Genomic DNA, 25,329 nt, shown 5'->3' on the forward strand with positions numbered 1-25,329 from the left:
TATAATCCCCTTGTGTTTGCTGTCCTGTGTCGGTTCATTGTTTGACTCTGTTTGATGTTTGACTTTGTCATGCGTTGTGTGAGTCATTGCTAACTTACCTGTGAGTACCTTTTGAAAGTTTTGTCTAGTGTATTACTGATCCTGTTTCTGTTATTAGTTTATAGTCTAGTTTGTCAAGTGTTAGGCTAGTTTAGTCTTCCCTCGTCAGAGTTGTCCTCGTTTTACCCCCTCGTGGGTTTTGTTTTCCCTGTTTTCTGTCTACATTAAACGTTCTTTGATTGCATACTGTCTGCGCCTGGGTTCATCAGCCACCCACATAACAACACATTTGAGAAATGTTACCTTTAAGCAAATGAGGGGCACTTTCAGGAGCAACAACCAATAGTAGTGGAGTCTGTGGAGCCCACATGATCCATCACTGCATCATTTTGGAGGCAAGTTCAAGTTAATTTTAGATTATTGAGAAAACAAAAAAGAAATGTAATTTGTGGTTAATGAGGGATATATCTATTATTGTCAAAGATCAGTCAAAAATGTGCCTCCTGTGGTGATTAAGGATAATCTATAACGGAAAAAAAGACACATTAAAAAGGAGGTACAAAATAGCCAGAGGACTTTAGGCCTTATAGTACACTTAATGACACTTTCAAAATTAAATGGTTGATAAGAGTTTATGAAGAATCATATTTCCTAATTATATATTTGATACTCTTGGAGGTTACATTTTTTGTTAAAACTTAATTTTTCTGTTAACAAACACATTTACATTTATTAATTTAGGAGACACGTTTATTCAAAGTGATCTACAATTGAGGAATACAACTGAATCATCTCAAAGACACAATAAACACGAGAAGTGCTTGTAATACACAGTTTCAGCCATCACTCAAAATAGAACAAGCTAAGGATTATGAAATAGTTAGCATAGACAAAGTAATATAGTGAAGTAGATAGTGAAATTATTTGTTTGCTGTTAAGTGCTCACAGATGCCTCTTGAACATTTTCAGGGGTTCGGCAGTCCAGAGAGGGTTGGGAAGATCATTCCACCTGCAGGAAACAGTGGATCAAAACGTCCTTGAAAGCAATTGTGTGCCTCTGTAATGGTACAACAATGTGTTGCTTAATTACCGAGCGCAGGGCTTGTAAACTAATAAAATAACAAATAAATTGGATTAACAGTAAGTTGATTTAGTTGACATTTAGTTGATTTCACTTTTTTATATACAGGTGCTGGTCATGTAATTAGAATATCATCAAAAAGTTGATTTATTTCAGTAATTCCATTCAAAAAGTGAAATTTGGATATTATATTCATTCTGCTGAGAGTGTGTGTTCGCCGTCGCGACTCACACTCTCTCTCTCTCTCTTATCTAAAAGAACAGCGTCTTTTTTAAGATGCTTCGTTCGTGTGGCTCGTGCCGAGCCGCACTCAGCAACGGGGACCGCCATTTCATCTGCGTTTCCAGCCTGGGTAAGGATCATGCAGCTCTCGCGCTCGCTGAGCGAGCTATTGCCATGGTGTCTCTGAGGACTCGCCTGGCATTTTTTCTCCGAGTCTGCACTCCCGCCCGCTGTAGTGCCGCGCCGTAAAGCGGCGTACTCAGCGGGTCCCAGAGCCAGAGTCCCAGAGCGCGCCGTGAAATCCTTTCGCTGTGGCTCTATAGTCCCGCTCAAAAGGTTTCAGAAAATGCTGGGCCTCATGGCCTCGGCATCTTCGGTACTTCAGCTGGGCCTGCTTCGCATACGCCCACTGCAGTTACGGCTGAAAGCACGAGTTCCACCCCGGGCATGGACCTCTGTTCTGTTTCGCCTCAGGGTCGACATGAAATGCGTTTCGGCTCTGGAACCTTGGAAAATAGCCGACTGGTGTCAGTCAGGAGTGAGTCTGGGGACTCCCTCGAGTGTGACGGTGGTGTCCACGGACGCCTCCAGCTCGGGATGGGGAGCGCTGCTCAGGGGCAGACCATTCTTTGGCCAGTGGTCAGAACGGGAAAAGCTCCTGCACATAAACTGTCTGGAAATGCTGGCAGTCGACAATGAGCTATGGCGTGTTTGTCCCCAGATAAAAGGCCGCCACGTCTTAGTCCGGTGGGACAACATGTCAGTGGTGGCATACATAAATCGCCAGGGTGGCTTCAGGTCCCGAAACCTTTACAGGCTGACGGAACGCCTCCTGGTCTGGGCTCAGCACAACCTGCTTTCAATGAAAGCAGCGCATGTGCCTGGTTGCCTGAATCTGGGACCAGACTGTCTGTCCAGAAACAATGTCCCAGCAGGGGAATGGTCGCTGCCCCCACAGATGATCCAACTGCTGTGGGAGACATTCAGCAGGTGGACTTGGTCGCGTCCCAAGAAAACGCTCACTGTCCGAACTTTTTCTCCAAGAGCAGGGATGCGCTGGCCCACGTATGGCCCCGCTGCCCCCTCTATGCTTTTCCCCCCGTCTCGCTCCTGCCTCAAGTGCTGGAACGAATCAGGGAAAACGGATGCCCACTGCTGCTCGTGGCTCCGCTCTGGACGAACCAGAATTGGTTCCCAGTCCTGATGCGGCTGACCAGCACTGCCTCGTGGCCGATACAGGTGAGGAGAGACCTCCTCTCTCAGGCAAAGGGCTCGATTTGGCATTCTCGCCCGGATTTATGATCCCTACAAGCATGGGCCATCAACAGGTACCCGCTAACCTCCCAGGGATCATGATCGATAGAACAGCTCCATGGGTGTTGAATAACCGGTACTTATACCCAGTTCAGGCTGAACACGTTCACCCTGTCTGCGTGAAACACTGTTAACATAACTAGCTCCTGTGGGATGCTATTTCATGGGGAATGATGCTTGCAGCCTCTCTTCTCCGACTCTCTGTGAGTCTATGGTGATTGTGCACTATACGTGCCCCGGGCTACTGCCCTTGGGACTTTGGTGTTGGATCCCAGTACGCACGGCATGTTACAGTGTTGTAGGGTATGGACCAATCAGACACATACTAATTATTCATTATATACAAAGGTTTATGAAACTCCTCACACAGCCCAAATGAACAAACACAAGGGCAGAAACAGTGTCATGTTACAGGGCATGATAAGGAGATTTTACGACCTCTGAGGAATGTGGCCACATACTCAAGAGAGAGACTATGAAACAGAAACCCTCTTTAAAACAGACTTTGCTGCATTAATCATAGACTAACTGATTTATAAATGAACATGCATAAAACTGTGAAAGAAACAGTGTAAATGGTTTACTGGCTCGTGTACTATTAGGTATATATTATGGTATGTATCCTGGTATACAACCAAGTAACGATCAATGTAACCTCACCTGTATCATGCCTCCTACCTAATTAATCCTCATTTAATGACTCACACTTTGATGTACATCCCCTTCTTCTAGAATGCAGTGTGGATGTGTTATAGCTATTTGAGCATTAATGAAGGTATAATCATGCTAGGGACAAAGATCCGTAAATCAACTAAGAGCCACTTTCCCTCTCAGACATGCCCCCTTTCTGATTGGTCGAGTTCAACCCTTAGGGGAGGATCTTTTCCAGGCCTTATTAGAGACAGTCCACATGTGACCTCCCTCTCTTAGTTCTTTCATCCAGCCGCAACACTGTTCTGGTGATACTGGGGAGCCCCCTCCCACTCCACGGGGGCCCCAGGGCCCAGCAGGCCTCGATTCCAACCAGATATGGGCTCAGGCAGGAGAGAGATGACTCTCTCACAAAGAACCAAGGACAATCTCAAGAGTTTTGGAACAAAGACTCCAACCAACAACGACTCCAATCACCCATCCTTCCGACTTCCTCACTTCTCCTGGGTGCTCGGCGTGGCCTCAACAGAGTCCCAGGCCTTGCCCAAACCAGCCATGCGTTCCTGGAGAAAGAGAACGCTCAACCAACTTCCACTTGACACTACCGGAACCATCAACGACTTCAATTTTCAACAACTTCAAGAATTGTTCCCATTACAAATGCAAGTATTCAATTCAATGAAATGTGAAAATGAAATTCTGATGGTTCTTCTCATAGACCCTCTTCCGGTTTCCAATTTCATCCTATCACTAACCTATTTATGTATTCATGTGTGTATGTTGTTTAGTTTATTTATATTCATATAAATATCTATATTTAGTTAATAAAACTTGTACATAATATGTATTTGGTTCTGTTTTGTTTGCAATACAAGTCACTTTACGATCACGGTTTTTGCTACTGGCTCAAAGTACTGTACAGGCGAAGAAATAATTATTCTTCTGTGGCCAGGGAAGATACCCTTTTCTTAGAATAAATTAATAATCAAAAGAGTTCGTTGGAAGAACTGATTAATAGATTGTAATATTAATTCAGCCACATCAAGTTAATCCAATTAACTGACCCAAATATTTATAATTAATAATAAAAAGATATTATTGATTATTAATATTTCCAAAAAGCTGAGTTCCTTACATATATGGTGGAGAATTTTAAGGCATCGTATTAAACATTGTATGCAAGCAGACAGTAATCAATCATATTTTGACCCATAAGTTTTTATTAACATCTCATACATGCACGTACAAGTTTCTGGGTAAATCAGCAAAACTATAGCTTGAATATGCCTTCCTACGAATGGCAGAAAGTTCACAAATGCTATAATGCATATTTAAATCGTACGATAGGAAACTCCTGATATTAGCGAAGAAAGCATAATTTCATATATAAATCGAGCATAAGCCTTCTCTGACGAAGAAATCTCAGATTAGCCGCGCGCATAAATGGTACCAGAACAAATTAACCTGATATGGACGAAGAAATCTCCATTTTCAGCATTTTTGAATGTGAACTGAGCGATGTTCCTCAATCACCGATTAAGGCCTTACTATGCGTTACGTCATTGTATTCATATTAAACCGCTGAAGCGCTCATATGAAACAATCGCGTCGAATTCGTATTAGAACAATCAGCTAACTAGTAATTTGCCATTGTCTGTGAAAGAACGGTGCTGTTTTGATTTGTTAAAAAGAGTCACTCACACGCAACGTCGTGTCTAAGCGAGAGACTCAGTGCAAACTGTCAGCACAGCTCTCCCGCTGCTCCGGCCGATCTGTGTTGTTGGTTGGCATTGCGTCCGGAACGCGAGCAGGCGTTCCTATCTAGTTTTTCTGACAACAGCACCAATCTCACAGACCCTCGTGTAAACAAGCGACGGTTGTAGCCAATAGCTCCCTCAATCCTTACTTACAAGTAAAACCCTCTACCTCGAGTGATAGTTTTAGCACCGCCTAAAAACTTAGACACGTTAGAGCGTAAAGTGTAACCTTAAACCAAAGACTATAGATTTTGCATGATTTGAACGGAGTGATTTGAACACGAGTAATGAGAGTCAAAGCTCTTCGAGGCTTTGAATCAAAGGAGTCAACTGCGTCACAAATGATTCTTTGTTTGAAGCGCCCTCGCTGGCGACCCCTGCTGGTCAAAACAGTGGAAGTGTAGCGGAATCTCAAATCAACGGAACACCTTTTACAAACCAATCGCAAAGGTTTTATCAAAAGGTGTAATCAGGTAATGGCAATCCGCGAGCTACCTAATATTGTTTAATATGAGGTGTCTTTCAAGGCACAATATCTTAGTAAACTGTAGGGCTCGTTTTATGAAAGCTTGACTTGAAAGTCAATCAGACCCTTTATCAAATGCGTCATTAAATGTGTACGAATCTATAAAGTGATACGAGATCACATAGAGATCAGATACACACTGGTTCACGAACCGTTGAAATTTAAAACAATTTCGAAACAGCTATGACGCGTAACGGAGCCCAGTTTAATAAAATCACGTGACCTTTGCAGTGATACACATTACACAATTCGAATGATTTGAGACGAATGATTCACCCTGGTGTCAGAGCTTCACGAAGCACGTCTCATAAGAGGGTTAAACCGCCCTCTTCTCTCTCTCTTTCTCTCTCTCGACCCCTTCCTCTTGGTTTCATTTTCAGATTGAAACCCAGATACTTTGGGTTTTTATTTGTGTTTCTTTTATTTTTACTTAAATCTACCCCTATTTTATTTTGTGTATTTACACCTGTTGAGCCTGAATCGTCCTATTCAGTTAAGTTGAATTTAATTAAATTGGGAATTTAATTAAATCAATTTGCTTATTCAAGTTCCCCCCTAGTTACCAGAGCTATGAGAACACACAATGTTTACATACATTTTTAAATTTTATTTCAATTTAGTTATTTACTTTTGTTTCAGCCTAAATTCTTATATTCAGCTAAAGAAAAAAAAGGGCTTAACTAAATTTGAAATTTAATTAAATTACTTGTTACGCTTCCTTTTCCTTTTAGTTTTCTTAGAGCTATAAGAACGTTCTAACTTTACCTTTACCTTATTTTAGATCACTAGTCACTATCCTCATCTTCTCTCTCTCTATAGGATTACAATATCTAGCGACTGTGTAACTCCATAGTGAGTTACACAGGTCATTAATATCCTACTTCCTGTCTGTGTTTTACCCATCCTCACTCCTTAGCACCAAGCTAAATACATGAAGTACGGCTAAACACAAACGCACAGTAGGCCCCAGACAGAACTGGAAACACTTCCCATTGTTTCTTCTTCTTTTCGACCTAGAGATGTCTGATGTGTCCCTGGTAGCTTAGTCTAACAGCAGCATAACCCATAAGGGACTCCTGTTTACCTATGTCTCCTAGCTAAACCTAAATAGGTAAAACACTCCTTTCTTCCTCTTCTTTTCTGGTTTCATCCTATTGTTTTATTTTGGTTTTTCTCTATCTGTTACTCTCGTAGCACAACATGTGGGAAGAACCATCAGCATTGTTGAGTAATAGGTTATGACATGTAAGAGCCCAGTCATCAGTCGATGCTGCTTAAAGCACGTCAACTAAGATACTCAAAACTTTTTTTTGTTGTTGTGTGTGCTCACCAACACTAAATTGTAGCTGCTCCACATAGCCATTCTCCCACACAGATAGCTCACCACCTCTGTAGAAACTTGCATTTGCCTTTGCCATTTCTCTCTCGTGTTCCCACAAGTGTGCCAGTAGGCCTCAGACACCCGGCCCTGCCACCAGGACCACCTGAAGACCCGGCAGAGCAGTGTCATGGACATCCTTCAGCCTGAAGCAGGCAACGACCTGCCACGGCAGAGGAAGGAACAGTTAGGCAACAACGAAAGCAGACGTCTGACACCCAGCCTGAGCCACCAAGAGCTGACCAGCATTATCTTCTCCTTGGACATGCTCCCGCAGGCCTCAAACAGGAGGTAAATGAACTAACGCTGCCAGCCACAGGACTCCACAGAGAACGAACCCTGCTTAACGGGAGAAGGCACAGGACAGATGCAGAGACCCTGACAGCGTGGAGCAACTGAAAGAGATCACCAGTTTTCAAGCGGCTCTGACAGCTGCTGAGCACCTGCCAACAGACGAGAGAGGAACTGGTTGAACTCAAAGAGAGAGAGACGCTGAAGCCATCGGCTTGCAGCCAGAGCTGAAGTCCCAACACTGACTCAGCGATGCTGCAACATTATAGACCAGCTCGATGTGGTCCAAATAGAACTGAAACAGTCCAACCAACTGCAAATGGACCCCACGAGAAAGATGTACCCTGCTGAACTTCACGTCAGCAGCGTAGGCTTCCCCAGCCCTGCACAAAAGGGAGGGGGGAGACAAACCCCTCTGCTTAACATGTCATCAGACAATTTCCTTAAAGCTTCTGCAGCCGTGGAAGGAAAAGGATTGATTCAGAAGAATCTTGAAACGACGCGTGTAGTGACACTCAAAGACCTCAACCGAATGGCCAGACATATCCCTGCATTTACACCAGAGCTTGCTAGACTCTATCTGATCTGGATCACATCCAGCCCAGAGTTGCGACGCTTTCTGGCTCGGCAGCCAGAAAATATCCAGTCTAACTACCAGCAGCTGGAACAAGCCATCACAACAGGATTCTCAGACTTAAGAGTCTGAATGTAGACTGGGCGCGGTCCCAGACACCAACCAGGGTAACCCTGAAAGTCCCTGTGCTACTACAACAGACATCAAGCGAGCTATCTTGGAGCGTGCAACGAACCTGTGATGGAGGAAGACACCAGCTTCAAGAACCTTTTGACTCTGAACTTCAAAACCCAGAAGACACACGGCATGACCACAATGCACGACTCTGCTACAAAGTTCCTAGTCAGCATAGGACATAAAACTTTTAAAGTAGATGAAAATGTGTGCTCAAAAGGAAGCAAGAGTTTGCATTAGTAAAATTTGAATTTTACTGATTTAAAGAAAATCTTGAAAGCAGGTGTAAGCCTCATGTGCCAACAGACTATGCACTGCTTTTTGAAACATACAGACATTGTGCCACCCGCTGGTTGAAATATACACTGCTGCACATTAGTTTCCATGACAATGACTTGTTACAGGAAATACAAACTCCAAATAGGGCATTCGTCACCCTAATGCCAGATAGTAAGCAAACCACCTAAGCTGGGAAAACTAGCATGACCTAGAGCCCCTTCGTAACTACTGTTATCCTAAAAGTGCTTATTTGATCGTTCCGATCCAAATGGGACATGATATGCGATACACATTTTGATCACTAGCTGCTGGCTTGTCTAAATGCAGATAAAACGATAGCTGGAATTGACATCTCTACTTAAAATAATAATAATTAAAAAAAAAGGGGTCTTAACTGGTATCGGTAATTTCAGCATTAAAGCGTAAGTCTGTTTGACAAAGGAATCTCATCTCAGCGGCATGCAAACTGTACCGGTATTTATTAGTCTGCTTTGGTTGAAGGAATCCAAATTGCAGTATTGCTTAATCTGTTTCTGACGAAGGAATCACAGAACAGTGTTATATACACGTAGACTTGGGTGATGCTCCCCTTTCTACAAAGTAAAGACCTTACAAATTATTGTTAGATTGATGTAATTCACCTAAATTTTGGCTGCATCTACAAGCAGAGAGCTACCTAGCGATCAAAACTGTTCAATCGCTGAAAAGTCAGTATTTATGCACGAGATGGAAGTAACTATATAGGCTTAGACAAGCTTTGACTTACAGCAAATCTATTTCCTTACTCTGTAAACAAATAGAATAAGTTGCGTAAAGTAAAGAGAAGAGTTCCATGAGTAAAATTTGCAAATCCAAACCACATTTGCATTTTACTGAATGTAACATCAAGTTCTTGAAAGACTTAAAGTATAGGCGCCCCCTTTTAACATGCAAAGAACTAAGTGTATAACTTTAAACATGCATAACTCATTAAACATGCATAACTCATTTAAAATGTGCAGACATTCTTCATGGACTGTGGAATTGTTCTGACATGCACTGGTTCCCATGACAACGACTTGTAACAGGAAGTGCTAACTCGTGACGTCATTTTGTAAACAAACCAGCCTAGGTGGCTAAGCTAACTTAACCTAGCGTCCATCCAGCTTAGGCTAAGCTAAGCTAACCTAGCATCCATCCAGCTTAGGCTAAGCTACATAATAACTTCTACAGTTAGCGGTTAGCATCATTTACTTGGAGCCTTAATTACAGCTTTAATGTATACAGCGCAAAGTATTCTAAAATACTTTCTTTAACCCCATTTAGGGTTTCTAATTTTTCTCTTTCCTTACTTTCAATTCTTCTCAGCTGAATTTCACCTTCACTAGTTTAGGCATAGTCCTTGCTGAGCGCTGTAGGCTAAATTTGCAGATGCCCTGTCAATTAAACCCAAGTTTAATAACATGTAAGCTGTGTAGCTAGAGAAGAATTCTTATAGTTATGAGAATTTTCATCAGCATGTTGACTAAACCTTTGGAGGGACACACACGGTGTGGTCTTAAACACGCAACAGCTGTGACCCACTATGGAGTGTTGGTCCAGGCAAATCTAAAGGTTAGTCACTAGTGCTATTGATTATTCTCAATTTCAGATCATTCCCGCTGTTTTGATCACTTACTTAAGTCCTTTTTATTTTTATTTTACTTCGATAATAATAGCAGTCAGCTATTCACTTGTCTATTCTGTCATGTATATGATTTATTTCCATTTCCTCTCTTGTTCAAATGTGGTTCCATTTCCCATAGGGCCCAGAAAGGAACCAGAGACACCTTTATTTGTGATTTTGTTTATTTTCAACAAGTGCACTAATTTTTATGACCCTGCAACACAAGTAATTTCAACGATTACTAGGGCATAACTATAGTCCTGAGGATTGATAATAAGCATAATTTGAATAGGAAAGCTGTCCTTTTTCCTCCTATTCTTCACTTCGTCAAGCCGTAGTGAACCACCAGTTAAGTCCAGAGAAATATTTTAGTCATAAGAACCATCTTAAGTCATTTATTTCATCTCGGCTATGCCCTTTCCAGGAAATACTCTCGGAACCACACAAGTCTTAGCCTCCTAACATCCACAGCTAAGATGATAAGGATACAATACACACTTCACTAGCTAGCTACACATGAAATACCTAGCTTTATGCTACATATCTAGCGAACCCATTAAACCGTGGCTCTGAACTTTCTAGGGTCATGCATTAATCTCTCTCCACAAGTGTGCCAAAATGTTGCAGATCCTCTGCTTAACCTGACCTTAACCGGACAGGAGACCGAAAAGACTGACAAGCCATCGCGAGGAAAACTGTTCCACCCATGGCTGCTGACATCCGACGGCACCAGAGCCAACGGAACTGCACCATGAGAGAAGAGGACAAACGACCCATGACCCCGGCCAGAGTTACAGCCACACCAGGGTGATCAAGATTTTCATCTCCTTACCCCACCTTATGGGTATAAAACAGAAGGTAAACAACCTCACATAATAGATCACAGCGTCCCACAAGGAGCAAACCTGTGCCCAAAGCCTTACAGACCAGCTAGAGACTGAGGTTCGAACCAGATTCAATGCAGCTGGACTGAGCATGCCCAGGACCAGCAGAGAACTGTCACCATGGCAACAACCCAGGTACCAGCCAAGCCCCTTGGAGAAGCCATGGAGGACAGCACCCTCAACCTGCAAACACCACAGGAGGACCAACGGCTGTCAACGACAGCATCCTCTTCCATACCCTTCACACAGGTGTCAATCTGAGGCTCCGCAAGGACAGCTGGACGCACCTGCCTCAGAGTTACTGGAGCCGCTGACACACGCAAAATAGCTCCCTGCACAGGACTCACCCGAGGAGTCCTGTAAGGTACAAGCTTCCGACTCCCTGCCCACCCCAGCTTAGGCAAGCTTGTGTCGGCACCACCATAAGGACAGAACAACACTTCAATCCTTCAGACCTCTCGTGACTGAGAGGCTAACAACCACCTTCTGACCCCCGGCCACCAGCACCAGGTCAGCTTGAAAACCTCTCTATGCTACATAGAGGCCTAACCACTTCCTGCAACCACAAGGAAACACCTGCCCCAAAACTAATGAACTTCAGAATGCCCCAACACCTGCTGCCTGAACACCTGCTGCAGAGACCTGGACTTGGCTACTGTCCACATCACCAGCCGTGGAACGACCACCGCTCCAGAAGACACGAGCAACCAGAGGCCACCATGGCCTTCCAGCCTTCTATGACAAGTGTGTGACTGAGCTCTCTTCACTTCCAACTTCGCTCGTGGTTGTCCTTGAGGGGGGACAACAACGATCGAAAGGGGGGATCTGTAGGGTATGGACCAATCAGACACATACTAATTATTCATTATATACAAAGGTTTATGAAACTCCTCACACAGCCCAAATGAACAAACACAAGGGCAGAAACAGTGTCATGTTACAGGGCATGATAAGGAGATTTTACGACCTCCGAGGAATGTGGCCACATACTCAAGAGAGAGACTATGAGACAGAAACCCTCTTTAAAACAGACTTTGCTGCATTAATCATAGACTAACTGATCTATAAATGAACATGCATAAAACTGTGAAAGAAACAGTGTAAATGGTTTACTGGCTCGTGTACTATTAGGTATATATTATGGTATGTATCCTGGTATACAACCAACTAACGATCAATGTAACCTCACCTGTATCATGCCTCCTACCTAATTAATCCTCATTTAATGACTCACACTTTGATGTACATCCCCTTCTTCTAGATTGCAGTGTGGATGTGTTATAGCTATTTGAGCATTAATGAAGGTATAATCATGCTAGGGACAAAGATCCGTAAATCAACTAAGAGCCACTTTCCCTCTCAGACATGCCCCCTTTCTGATTGGTCGAGTTCAACCCTTAGGGGAGGATCTTTTCCAGGCCTTATTAGAGACAGTCCACATGTGACCTCCCTCTCTTAGTTCTTTCATCCAGCCGCAACACTGTTCTGGTGATACTGGGGAGCCCCCTCCCCCTCCACGGGGGCCCCAGGGCCCAGCAGGCCTCGATTCCAACCAGATATGGGCTCAGGCAGGAGAGAGATGACTCTCTCACAAAGAACCAAGGACAATCTCAAGAGTTTTGGAACAAAGACTCCAACCAACAACGACTCCAATCACCCATCCTTCCGACTTCCTGACTTCTCCTGGGTGCTCGGCGTGGCCTCAACCGAGTCCCAGGCCTTGCCCAAACCAGCCATGCGTTCCTGGAGAAAGAGAACGCTCAACCAACTTCCACTTGACACTACCGGAACCATCAACGACTTCAATTTTCAACAACTTCAAGAATTGTTCCCATTACAAATGCAAGTATTCAATTCAATGAAATGTGAAAATTAAATTCTGATGGTTCTTCTCATAGACCCTCTTCCGGTTTCCAATTTCATCCTATCAATAACCTATTTATGTATTCATGTGTGTATGTTGTTTAGTTTATTTATATTCATATAAATATCTATATTTAGTTAATAAAACTTGTACATAATATGTATTTGGTTCTGTTTTGTTTGCAATACAAGTCACTTTACGATCACGGTTTTTGCTACTGGCTCAAAGTACTGTACAGGCGAAGAAATAATTATTCTTCTGTGGCCAGGGAAGATACCCTTTTCTTAGAATAAATTAATAATCAAAAGAGTTCGTTGGAAGAACTGATTAATTGATTGTAATATTAATTCAGCCACATCAAGTTAATCCAATTAACTGACCCAAATATTTATAATTAATAATAACAAGATATTACTGATTATTAATATTTCCAAAAAGCTGAGTTCCTTACAGTGTGTTCCCCATAGCGTAAGATATTACGCAGTACGAGAGATACTCACGTAAGGGAACAAACTCGGTTACTTACGTAACCTCTGTTTTCTGTAGAGAGGGAACGAGTACTGCGTATCTTGCCGTGCATACAACAGCTCTGGTTCGCTTCGGCGATGAAAACCAGTTGTATCAGCCTAATCGAGCTATATTTATAGGACGAGGCCCCGCCCTTTCTGGCGGGACGTGACGAAATGGGCGTGATGTGCCCCCATTGGATATGGTGTCACGCAGGGCCTCTCTCGATAGGTGTTGCCGCAGGGCAGCCAATAGGCGTGCGAGCCGTCTTGCCTATGTCTGCATGCTGCCGCACAGCGTTTTACATGAATTCAAAATTAAGGATAATTTTTGGCTTCAATATCTCGAGGAAAAGAGGTTTTCCCCATAGCGTAAGATATTACGCAGTACTCGTTCCCTCTCTAGAGAGAACCGAGGTTACATTAGTAACCGAGTATGATCTGTAGGCTACACAATCATGGGGAAGACTGCTGACTTGGCAGCTGTCCAAAAGACGACCATTGACATCTTGCACAAGGAGGGCAAGACACAAAAGGTCATTGCTAAAGAGGCTGGCTGTTCACATAGCTCTGTGTCCAAGCACATTAATAGAGAGGTGAAGGGAAGGAAAAGATGTGATAGAAAAAAGTGTACAAGTAATAGGGATAACCGCACCCTGGAGAGGATTGTGAAACACAACTCTTTCAAAAAATGTGGGGGAGATTCACAAAGAGTGGACTGCAGCTGGAGTCAGTGCTTCAAGAACCACAACGCACAGATGTATGCAAGACATGGGTTTCAGCTTTCGCATTTCTTGTGTCAAGCCACTCTTGAACAAGACACAGCGTCAGAAGTGTCTCACCAGGGCTAAAGACAAAAAGGACTGGACTGCTGCTGAGTTGTCCAAAGTTATGTTCTCTGATGAAAGTAAATTTTGCATTTCCTTTGCAAATCAAGGTCCCGGAGTCTGGAGGAAGAGAGGAGAGGCACAGAATCCACGTGCTTGAAGTCCAGTGTAAAGTTTCCACAGTCAGTGATGGTTTGGGGTGCCATGTCATCTGCTGGTGTTGGTCCACTGTGTTTTCTGAGGTCCAAGGTCAACGCAGCCGTCTACCAGGAAGTTTTAGAGCACTTCATGCTTCCTGCTGCTGACCAACTTTATGGAGATGCAGATTTCTTTTTCCAACAGGACTTGGCACCTGCTCACAGTGCCAAAGCTACCAGTACCTGGTTTAACCCTCGTGGGTCTGAAAACGCGCCGGTGCGTTTTGCTCGATTTTTTTCACATAGCAGCATAATAGGCCTAAAATACTCAGTCATTTTTTGGTCATACAGACTTAAGAAATATGAAAAAATTAACTGTTAAATGTCTACTTTTTTATGTGTCCAATTATAATTGAAATAAAAAATTGTGCTTTTGTAAAATAAAGAAAATAAACAGGGTGTGCTTTCTGGTTCTCCGTCACAGTGAGCTTTTTTTTTTGAGCACGTCTCTAAACTTAAACAAAACTCAGCGACTACTATTCACCCAGGCATGAGCAATTTATCTTTATAATAGTTTAAGTTTGTACTTTTAAATGATCTAATTCATAATAAAAACAAATATTCTCCCTGAAATTCATTTCGAGGAGCAACGGATCCATCTGAGAAGTAGTTTTTTTTTTATTATTGTTCTAATCGCGATATCCTAGTGTATGTAAACCGCAAAAAGACTGTTTGAATATGAATCGCGTCTGTGTGTGAATGAATGAACTGAACAGCTTTTACCAAACTATATTGCTATACTGAGATGAGTAAAAATTGACTGAAATATGTTGAAATAAAATGTCTTTGTATAAGCAACGTATTAAACTGCAAATTAATATTTATATCCCCTAATATAGGCTATCATAAAAACAACAAACGATAAGCCTATGTTATAGACGAAATATGAAAGACATCATTTTGTTGACTAGTTTTGGATAGATTATAAAGTTTTTACGGTAAAATAGACTAACTTACTGCTACATCAAATAAGCTTTTGTTCACCAATTTCTGCTCAAATGTTAAATATATTAGGCTAGGTTTGTTTTGTCAAAAATAAAAAACGTGCCGGGTTACGTATGTAACCCTAGTTCCCCGAAGGGACGGACGCTGCGTGAAATCGCAGTGGGAACGCCCTCAGCGTGACGCGTCTGAAGCATGAATGAAATCAGTCAATGGAGAGAATGAGCGTACGGCGAGTGACGTCATCGACCAGGAAGCTATAAATATCCCCTGAGTACACAATACACCAGCTTAAAAGTTACTGAAGCAGCGACCCAAGGGGATGCCGAGAGTATGGCAGGACACGCAGCGTCCGTCCCTTCGGGGAACTAGGGTTACATACGTAACCCGGCACGTTTTTTATTTTTGACAAAACAAACCTAGCCTAATATATTTAACATTTGAGCAGAAATTGGTGAACAAAAGCTTATTTGATGTAGCAGTAAGTTAGTCTATTTTACCGTAAAAACTTTATAATCTATCCAAAACTAGTCAACAAAATGATGTCTTTCATATTTCGTCTATAACATAGGCTTATCGTTTGTTGTTTTTATGATAGCCTATATAGAAAAGTTTCTACCTCGCTGCATATAACTTCCTCGTGGAGGGAGCTCTGGATCGGAGGATGGTCTCAACGACCTCAGCCGAGAGACCAGAATCTATGAGCTGGGCCCCCTCAGAGGCCAAGCCCACAGCCTCCCTAGCTCTAGACGGGGGTGAAGGATCGACCCACTCGCCTGAGAGAGCAGATCTCTCCTGATCGGTATCTCTAGGGGAGAGCCGTTGAGGAGAGACACTAGGTCCGCAAACCATACCTGGGCCGACCAGAACGGGGCTATTAGCAGGAGACTGAGCCCGTCCCGGCGAACCCTCTCCAGAACTCCTGGGAGCAGAGCGATCGGGGGAAAACCGTACAAGCGTGACCTCGGCCACGGATGTACCATCGCATCCAACCCCAGCGGGGCTGGATGGCTGAGAGAGAACCAAAGCGGGCAGTGTGATGTTTCTCGAGAAGCAAATAGGTCTACCTCGGCAAGACCGAAATGTTTCCATAGGAGTTCCACCACCTCGGGGTGAAGACTCCATTCCCCGGGCCTCGGCCCCTGTCTTGACAGGATGTCTGCCCCCTGATTTAAATACCCCGGGAGATAAAAGCTCTCAGAGAAAGAATTTTCCCCTGGGACCATAGAAGGATCTGACGTGCCAGTTTGTAAAGCGGGCGAGAACGCAAACCCCCCTGATGGTTGATATAAGAAACCACCGATGTGTTGTCTGTCTGGACAAGAACATGGTGGCCCCTTAGGTCTGGGAGGAAGTGTTTCAGAGCCTGAAACACCGCCAACATCTCTAGGCAGTTTAAGTGCCACAGACGATGATGGTCCTCCCACAGACCCTGAGCCGGGCGACCATCCATGATCGCCCCCCAACCCGTGAGAGAGGCATCTGTCATTAGCATAATGCGACGACAAGGAGCTCCTAACACAGGGCCTTGGGACAGAAACCAAGGATCTTTCCACATGATCAGGGCGTGATGACACCGTCGCAAACTCACGATCATGCGAAGCGGATTTCCCCTCGGGGAGAATCCCTTGGTCCTGAGCCACCACTGTAACAGTCTCATGTGCAAGAGGCCAAGAGGTATCACGTTGGACGCAGCTGCCATGAGACCTAGCAGTCTCTGGAACTGTTTTACAGTGGATGACTGGCCTAGCTTGACCTGATCTACTGCAGCGAGAATCAAAGCAATACGAGCAGGTGACAATCGTGCCTGCATCGTCGTTGAATCCCACACTACACCTAGAAAAGTGGTTCTCTGTAATGGAGAAAGAACACTCTTTTTGGCGTTGAGCCTCAGCCCCAGTCACTTGATATGAGCAAGAACGACATCTCGGTGCCGAACCGCCTGTTGTTCCGATTGAGCTAGAATCAAGCAATCGTCTATATAGTACAGAAAGCGGATGCCCTGTAACCTCAGCGGGGCTATAGCAGCATCCGTACACTTCGTGAATGTTCGGGGTGACAGTGCTAGGCCGAACGGAAGAACCCGATATTGGTACGCTTCGCCCCCGAAAGCGAACCTCAGGAATTTCCTGTGTTGAGGGAGGATAGATACATGGAAGTAAACGTCCTTTAGATCTATCATGAAAAACCAGTCCTCGGATCTGATTTGAACATCCCCAGTGACAGACACAGCGCCCTGTAATGTACTGGGAGGGAACAGCTGGTCTGGGCACTCCACAACCCTCCTCGGAGGGGGCGAGCGTCCCTCGGGAAATCACTCGCCGAGTCTCTCTACGCCCTGTGAAGGCAGGGTTAGTAGAGCAGACCCCTGAGGGCATCGGAAAAGACAGGGCACCGTGTTCTTGTGCAGTGAACTCAGGTCTTTCACGATAGGGACCACCCTCAGAACCCTGACGTTCAGCACGTCAGGATTTTTTTTTTTTCGATGAAGTAGTATCCTAACTCCCTGCTGGGTGGGGGACCCATTCCGCCAGGAACTCTACTAAGGGAACCAGCCTCTCGAGGGTGGCCTCCGGATGAACATCCCGAGTGACAGACACAGCGCCCTGTAACATACTGGCAGGAAACAGCTGGTCTGAGCACTCCACAACCCTCCTTGGAGGGGGCGAGCGTCCCTCGGGAAATCACTCGCCGAGTCTCTCTACGCCCTGTATAGGCAGGGTTAGTAGAACAGACCCCTGAGGGCATCGAGAAAGACAGGGCACCGTGTTTTTGTGCGGTGAACTCAAGTTTTTCCCGATGGGGACCACCCTCAGAGTCCTGACGTTCAGCCCGTCAGGACTTTTTCGACGCGGCCTTTCTGGCGACAATGACTGTCCTCAGATCAGTCCTGCCCCGAGAAGGCCGCGCCGGAGAGCGCCCCGCCTCGTCCCTCCAGTTTCTCTGCAGGGGGGCACGAGACGTGACACTCCGCTTCTGCTGTGCTCTTTTGGAAGACGAACTCGACGAAAGACTTTGCTCTGGTTGAACATTCTGCGTGACAGACACAGTGCCCTGTAACGGCGCACCGGCAGGGAACGACTGGTCTGAACACACTAGAACCCTCCTTAGAGGCGGCGAGCGTCCCTCGGGAAAGCACTCGCCAGACCCTTCTACGCCTTGTTTCGGCAGGGTTATTAGGACGGGCCCCTGAGGGCGCCGGGAGAGACAGGGCAGCCTTAAGGGAGGTGAACGCAAGTCTCTCTCGGCGGGGACCCCCCTCAGATTTCCTTTGAGCAGGTCGGCCTGAAAAGCCTGCATAAAAGTCATCGTATGCAAACATGCAGCCGCCTGCCGAGCCACCGAGTAAGCCTTCCCCACCAGCACAGAGGTATATATATTTATTTATTTATTTATTTATGTATTTTTTGGTGGAAGAGCCGGTGCTTTAAGTGAAGACAATGAAGCAGGAGAGAGATAGCTCGCGAGCGTCTCCTCCGCCTACAGTATCGTCACATAACCAGCAGATTTAGCACCAACAATGTTACCATAAGCATTGGACTGATTTGTGTAAATTCAGCTTGAAACCGGTCTAACCCAGGTCTTTGAAACCTCAGCATGAAGATCTGGGAAGAACGGTAAGCACCGGCTAGAAGGTTGAGGTTGTGCAGACAGAAATCTATCATCTAGATTGCTTTTAATTCTAGAAACCTGTCTATCAGCTGGCCAGTCGATACTGTTATTTTTTTTTATTTTTTTTTAGCTTTTCAACAGCCCGAGATAATACATCCATCAAACCTTCTTCATTTGCAGTATAATGTGATAAACTAGTTTTCTCTGATGCAAAACTTTCGACATCCATCTCCTCAGAACTGGAAAATCTCAATTCAACATCATCATGTGCCTCCACCCGGGCAGAAGTAACCGCCGCAGCGCGTGCTTCCAGAGCCAGGTGAGAGGCACTAGATCTCGTCGGAGATAGCTGAGATAGGGCGGAGCCCGTCTCAACGTTGCCAGCGAGATCCATCTGCGAGCCCCAAGACAAGCGCCGCCGCTCTGCCTCAACAGAAGCGGGACCCGAGCCTCGGGGAGCTCGCAGCAAATCACTCACATCGAAGAGCGATCGCCGCGAGCGCAGAGTTCTCAAGGGAAAACGCTCGCAATGCTGACAATCGACTCCCTCGAGAGCCGACTTGGCATTGCTGCACTCCCAAATAAGCCACACTTAGCTCGTGTGAATCCCCACCCGTGATGTACCGAGTACAGGGGGGAACACACTTCCTATACTGCTCGCTCATATTGGTTTTTTTATATAAAATATATATAGTGAAAACTCCTGACAAAACAGACAAACACAATCGACAGATTCAGACACACACAGAGCTGCTGAAGTAACTAAAGCTGGCGTATTGTGTACTCAGGGGATATTTATAGCTTCCTGGTCGATGACGTCACTCGCCGTACGCTCATTCTCTCCATTGACTGATTTCATTCATGCTTCAGACGCGTCACGCTGAGGGCGTTCCCACTGCGATTTCACGCAGCGGTAGTCCCTGAAGGGGAACGCCGCATTGCTGTAGTAATTCAGGCAAAAGGAGCCCCAACTAAGTATTGAGTGCTGGACATTCTCATACTTTTCATGTTCATACTTTTCAGTTGGTCAACATTTCTAAAAATCCTTTTTTTGAATTGGTCTTAAGTAATAATCTAATTTTCGGAGATACTGAATTTGGGATTTTCATTAGTTGTCAGTTTTAATCATCACAATTAAATGAAATAAACATTTGAAATATGTAGCACATGTGGTGTTCTGTGTTCCTGTCTCTGTCTTGCCTCCTCTTTCCTTGTTATCTGATTTTGGTTAATTTGTCTCACCTGTTTTTCTCGTTACCTTCCTTGTTTGCTCCCCTATTTAGTCTCCCTGTGTTTGTAGTCCTGTGCTGGTTCGTTGTTATCATGTTCCTCGTGTTTCCTGTTGGACCTGATTTATTCTTGGTCTGTTTTTGTTTGTTAGTTTTTGTATTTATATTTACTTTATTAAATCCTCTTCCTGCACTTGAGTCCTCGATCCTTTCCACTATCCAGCCGTGACAGAACAAACCAGCCATGATGAGGACTCAGCGGAAGACTTCGGGTCAACCACCAGTCGTGCCGATTGACTGCCCGCACAATGACCGGATCATGAAGGACTCTGCATGGTTTCCTTGCACCAGGAGGGGAGGAACGTGAGAGATTTTGGCCGGGAATTTTTCTCCGCCAGTGAGGGTTTAGGGTTGGGAAAGACGGCTCTTAATTACCTCTTTAATTATGCCCTGGATAAGCCATTTGATGTGTCGGAAATGGAAGTGCTGAGAGCTTTTGACTTTTGGGCTTTTATTAACGTTTTAGACCCACAAGGGAAACCGTTTCACACTCGTCGGCGCAGGAGGAGGAGAACCCCTGTGGCCTTGGAGGATCCGACCTTAGTGGTCCCGAGTCCGGTGATCCCGAGTCCGGTGGTCCCGAGACGGAGGAGGAGAAAGGCCTCCTCAACGACTATGTCCGGTGGCGCTTGATCCAGAGACCATCCCGGAGGGGACTGCCATCCCTGACGCGCCACCCAGAGACCCTTGTTTGCCCGCGCCGTCCAGGCGCCCTGCTCTGCCGGTACAACCCCAGCGACCTTTCACGTCTGCCCAGCCAGAGGCTGTTCCTGAGCCAGAGCCAGTGTCTGCTGTTCCTGAGCCGGAGCCAGTGTCTGCTGTTCCTGAGCCGGAGCCAGTGTCTGCGGTTCCTGAGCCGGAGCCAGTGTCTGCTGTTCCTGAGCCGGAGTCAGTGTCTGCTGTTCCTGAGCCGGAGCCAGTGTCTGCTGTTCCTGAGCCGGAGCCAGTGTCTGCTGTTCCTGAGCCGGAGCCAGTGTCTGCTGTTCCTGAGCCGGAGCCAGTGTCTGCTGTTCCTGAGCCGGAGCTTGTTGCTGTTCCTGAGCCTCCGCCATGGCCACCCGAGGGATCGTCTCCGCCCCGGCCGCCCGAGGGATCGTCTCCGCCCCGGCCGCCCGAAGGGTCTTCACCGCACCGGCCGCCCGAAGGGTCATCACCGCCCCGGCCGCCCGAAGGGTCATCACCGCCCCAGCTGCCCGAAGGGTGCTGCTTCGCCCTAGCCGCCGGTTAAACCATCACCCCCTATTTCTGTTCCATTCCATGGCCCTGGCCCCCCATCCCTCCCCCTGATCCTTCACCGTGCCACCTCCCGCCTGGACTCTTGTTTTGTATGTTACGTCTTGGAGCGTCTGGTAGCCGCTCCTTAAGGAGGGGGTAATGTCACAAGTCTGTCCTGTCATATGTAGCACATGTGGTGTTCCTGTCTCTGTCTTAAATCCTCCTTCCTTGTTGTCTGATTATTGGTTAAGTTGTCTCACCTGTTTTTCTCGTTACCTTCTTTGTTTGCTCCCCTATTTAGTCCCCCTGTGTTTGTAGTCCTGTGCTGGTTCGTTGTTATCATGTTCCTCGTGTTTCCTGTTGGACCAGAGGGTTGTTCCATAAACCAAGATTAGAGTATAAGCCAGGCTTATTTCGGTTAGTCAGGCTTTTTTTTGGTAGATTTGGTTTCATAAATCAAACTTTAAAACGTTCAAACTTAGTTACCCCGGCAACTTATGCTGGCAAATTAACCTGGTCAGGGGCAGGCTAACTGTCAGGCTAAATCTGAGTTCAGGCTTAACGAGCATACCATTTATAATCACCTGCTGGTATTTCTATGTCATTTTATTTTACTTAACCACTATTAATAAATAAAAAAAATTTAATAAATAAATAAAGACGGAAATGTACTTTACTAATAAATGTAAGAAATTATAAGGTATAAATACACTAAGAAATGTTCAAAACTTGTGTGTTTAATTGGTGAGTTTGGTTAATGAGTTTGGTAATTAATTAATTAAAAGTATATAAATAGGGAGCTGAACTCGTTTCCAAACTTAACCATGGCGTGTCCTTTCATAGATGAGGTGGTGGATGAGGGGGCTATAGTCTTGCGGAGGGCATTTCAAAGAGAGGGAACTTTCAGAGACAGGTCAGACCCATTGGCTTTTAATGACAGCTACCTGTATGAGCGATATGGGTTCTCAAGAGATGGGATTGCATATATTTGTAGATTACTAAGCCCATACATTGCAAATAATACACGCCGCAACAGAGCGCTCACAGTCCCACAGACTGTGCATTGCGTTTCGCTTTTTTGCCAGTGGAACATTTTTGTACACAGTTGGAGATGCAGAGAATATCAGCAAAGCATCAGTTTGCCGCTCTGTACTAACTGTGTACCTTTCTTTAAAAAGACTACTCAATGTGTTCATCACATTCCCTGGCAACAAAGCTATTCGTACCATTAAACATGCCTTTCATGGAATAGCTATGAAGTTCAAATATCTATAAAACATGGAAATATTTCTTAACTGTTGATTTTACATGGGACATATTTAAAACAAACAAATAATTTTCCTAGGTTTCCCAAATGTTATCGGTGCATTGGACTGCACCCATGTGTGTATTAAGTGTCCGTCTGGTCCACATGAAGCGGACTTTGTGAATAGGAAATCAGGACACAGCATTAATGTACAGGTATGATCCCACTGAGTTGATATTGAAGGCTATGCTCTAGCACTGAGTGTTCTGTACTAAGCTGAGCACCAGTGTTTAGTTCATTGCAATTAAAATGTAGTGACCTACAGGTTTAATTTATTTTAGATGATAAGTGATGCAGATTGCATCATCACAAATGTAGAGGCCAAATGGCCAGGCTCTGTGCATGATTCCAGAATCTTTGGAGCATCATCTCTCTACCAGCAACTAGCAAGAGGTATGCTAGTAATCACTTAATCGCAAAAAGTCCTAAAAAAAAAAGAAGAAAAAAAAAACTACATTATATATCTATATATATTCATTCTGTCTATGCAGGAGAATTCTCAGGAGTTTTGCTGGGAGACAAGAGATACCCATGCCTGCCTTACCTCTTGACTCCCTATCAGGAGCCCCAGACAGAGGCACAGCACCGCTACAACATTGCCCATGCACGCACAAGAGGTCGTATTGAGATGGCATTTGGGCTGATAAAGTCAAGGTTTCAGTGCCTGAAGCACCTCAGAGGGACTCCACCTAGGGCATGTGACATTGTAGTTGCTTGTGTAGTGCTCCATAACATTGCTTGTCTGAGGAGAGAGAGGCAACCAATGATGGTTCAAGAGGAAGACTGGGGCAATGAAGCAGTATTGGAAGAAAACGATACAGGCAGACTTATATGAGACACATATGCAAATAATTATTTTGCTTAATATGGTCTAAACCATGTGTAGCCTTTAAAATTTTCCACTGGCCCCTCAACTTTCTCCTTAGTTGAACAAGCACACAGAAGTCAAAGTATTTAATGTAATTTGTCTTTATTCAGAGTGAATCTGCCTGTTAGGGGTGAAAACACACAAATAAATGTTGTGGGAAGTGATCAAAAAGGTAATGTTTTTTTTAGGTGATGCCCCTGGTGCCCCTGGTGGTGGCCCTCCCCCAGTGCCAGCAACCTCAGTCTTCTTTTTGGTCGCTGCAATTAAAAATAATAATAAAAAAAAACCTGAATAGTTGTAACTTCAAGCTGGCATTGATTACATATGTACATACCATTAGATTTACTTACCATTCTGAACTATATTTTTATATTTTATTTTCACCTGCTGCCAGGTTCTTTTTCCTTCACTTAAGTTGCTGCTGCTTGAAAGCAATTAACGTTACTGTTATTCACACAAACTTTGCAATGTATTGTGACACACATTCAATGTTGATAAAGTATTTTAAATAGTTTACACCGCTACTTACGTATTGAGACGATCAGCAATTTCCTGCCAACCTTTCTCTCTTGCTTTATTTATTGCCGCTGTATTGCCTTTTTTGGTGATGACATCTTTAAATTCTTCATATGTTTCCAATAGCAAACGCTGTTCCGTTGCTGTGAACATCGCTGTTCTATCTTTTCCTATTGTTGCCATGGTAGCCCACAGTAAATCGATTGACCCATGCTCGACTTCTCAGGACTTTTAAACAATGGCGTGCACGAGCAATTATCTAGACTATTTAAACCTGACTCAAATTAGTAAGATCAAATGATCCTCAACTTACTGTTATGGAACCAATTTAAGCGTGGATGTTTAGCTCGGCTCATTCAAGTCAGGTTTTGGACTTTAATCCCCGCTTTTCTAAGCGGCTTTTATGAAACAACCCTCTGATTTATTCTTTGTCTGTTTTTGTTTGTTAGTTTTTGTATTTACATTAACTTTATTAAATCCTCTTCCTGCACTTGAGTCCTCGATCCTTTCCACTATCCAGCCATGACAGAATCAGACTTTGTGTAATGAATAAATATAATATCCAAATTTCACTTTTTGAATGGAATTACTGAAATAAATCAACTTTTTGATGATATTCTAATTATATGACCAGCACCTGTATATATTTTTATTGGAGTATACATAGGGTACATCAATATGTATACATTTATACATTCCTTTTATCTTTTTTAACCCTCTGGGGACCAAGGTGTTTTTGGGGCCCTTGGGATGTTTTGACATGCACTGACATTTGTGCTTTTTTCAGTTATTTATAAACATGTTAATGGCAAAGGTGTAAATTCACTCTATATAGCACAAACGGGGCTACCATAATATGTGAGCAACATGTATGTACATATTTTTATTTTTAAGAGAATAATGTTTATGTGTGGTTATTGAAAAAAATAAAAATGAAAGTTGCTGAAATAAGACCATAAAACACATACTAAATATGTGTCCACAAGACTTTTCGACTTTTCGAGTTCTGGCTTCCAAATGATGTGAAAATCATCCTGCCTAATCGTTCACATAAAACAAAACATTAATTTATACTTTGTATGACAGTTTTTTTTTGTCAGAAGAGGTTTATGCGTGGGAGTGGTAATGGCCTATCAATATTAATGAGATTCAGACCAGGGGTGTGACAGACACTCCCCCAATGGCTAATGGCCCATCAAGTGAGTCAGCCTGAACAAAGAATGAGAGGAGATTCAAAGGTTTTGTTTTTCAATCTGTTTTGTTGTAATTCCTCTATGTGGAGAAACTAAATGTTCTAATTTTGCTCTAAGCAAATCAAATGTGAGCAAAATAAACAAAACTAAAGGCAGATCGCTATTCTCGCAGACCACGC

Source organism: Siphateles boraxobius, unplaced genomic scaffold (genome assembly GCF_051911475.1).
Source record: "Siphateles boraxobius isolate OS27281-9 unplaced genomic scaffold, OSU_SipBor_1 5, whole genome shotgun sequence".
Lineage (NCBI taxonomy): Eukaryota > Metazoa > Chordata > Actinopteri > Cypriniformes > Leuciscidae > Siphateles > Siphateles boraxobius.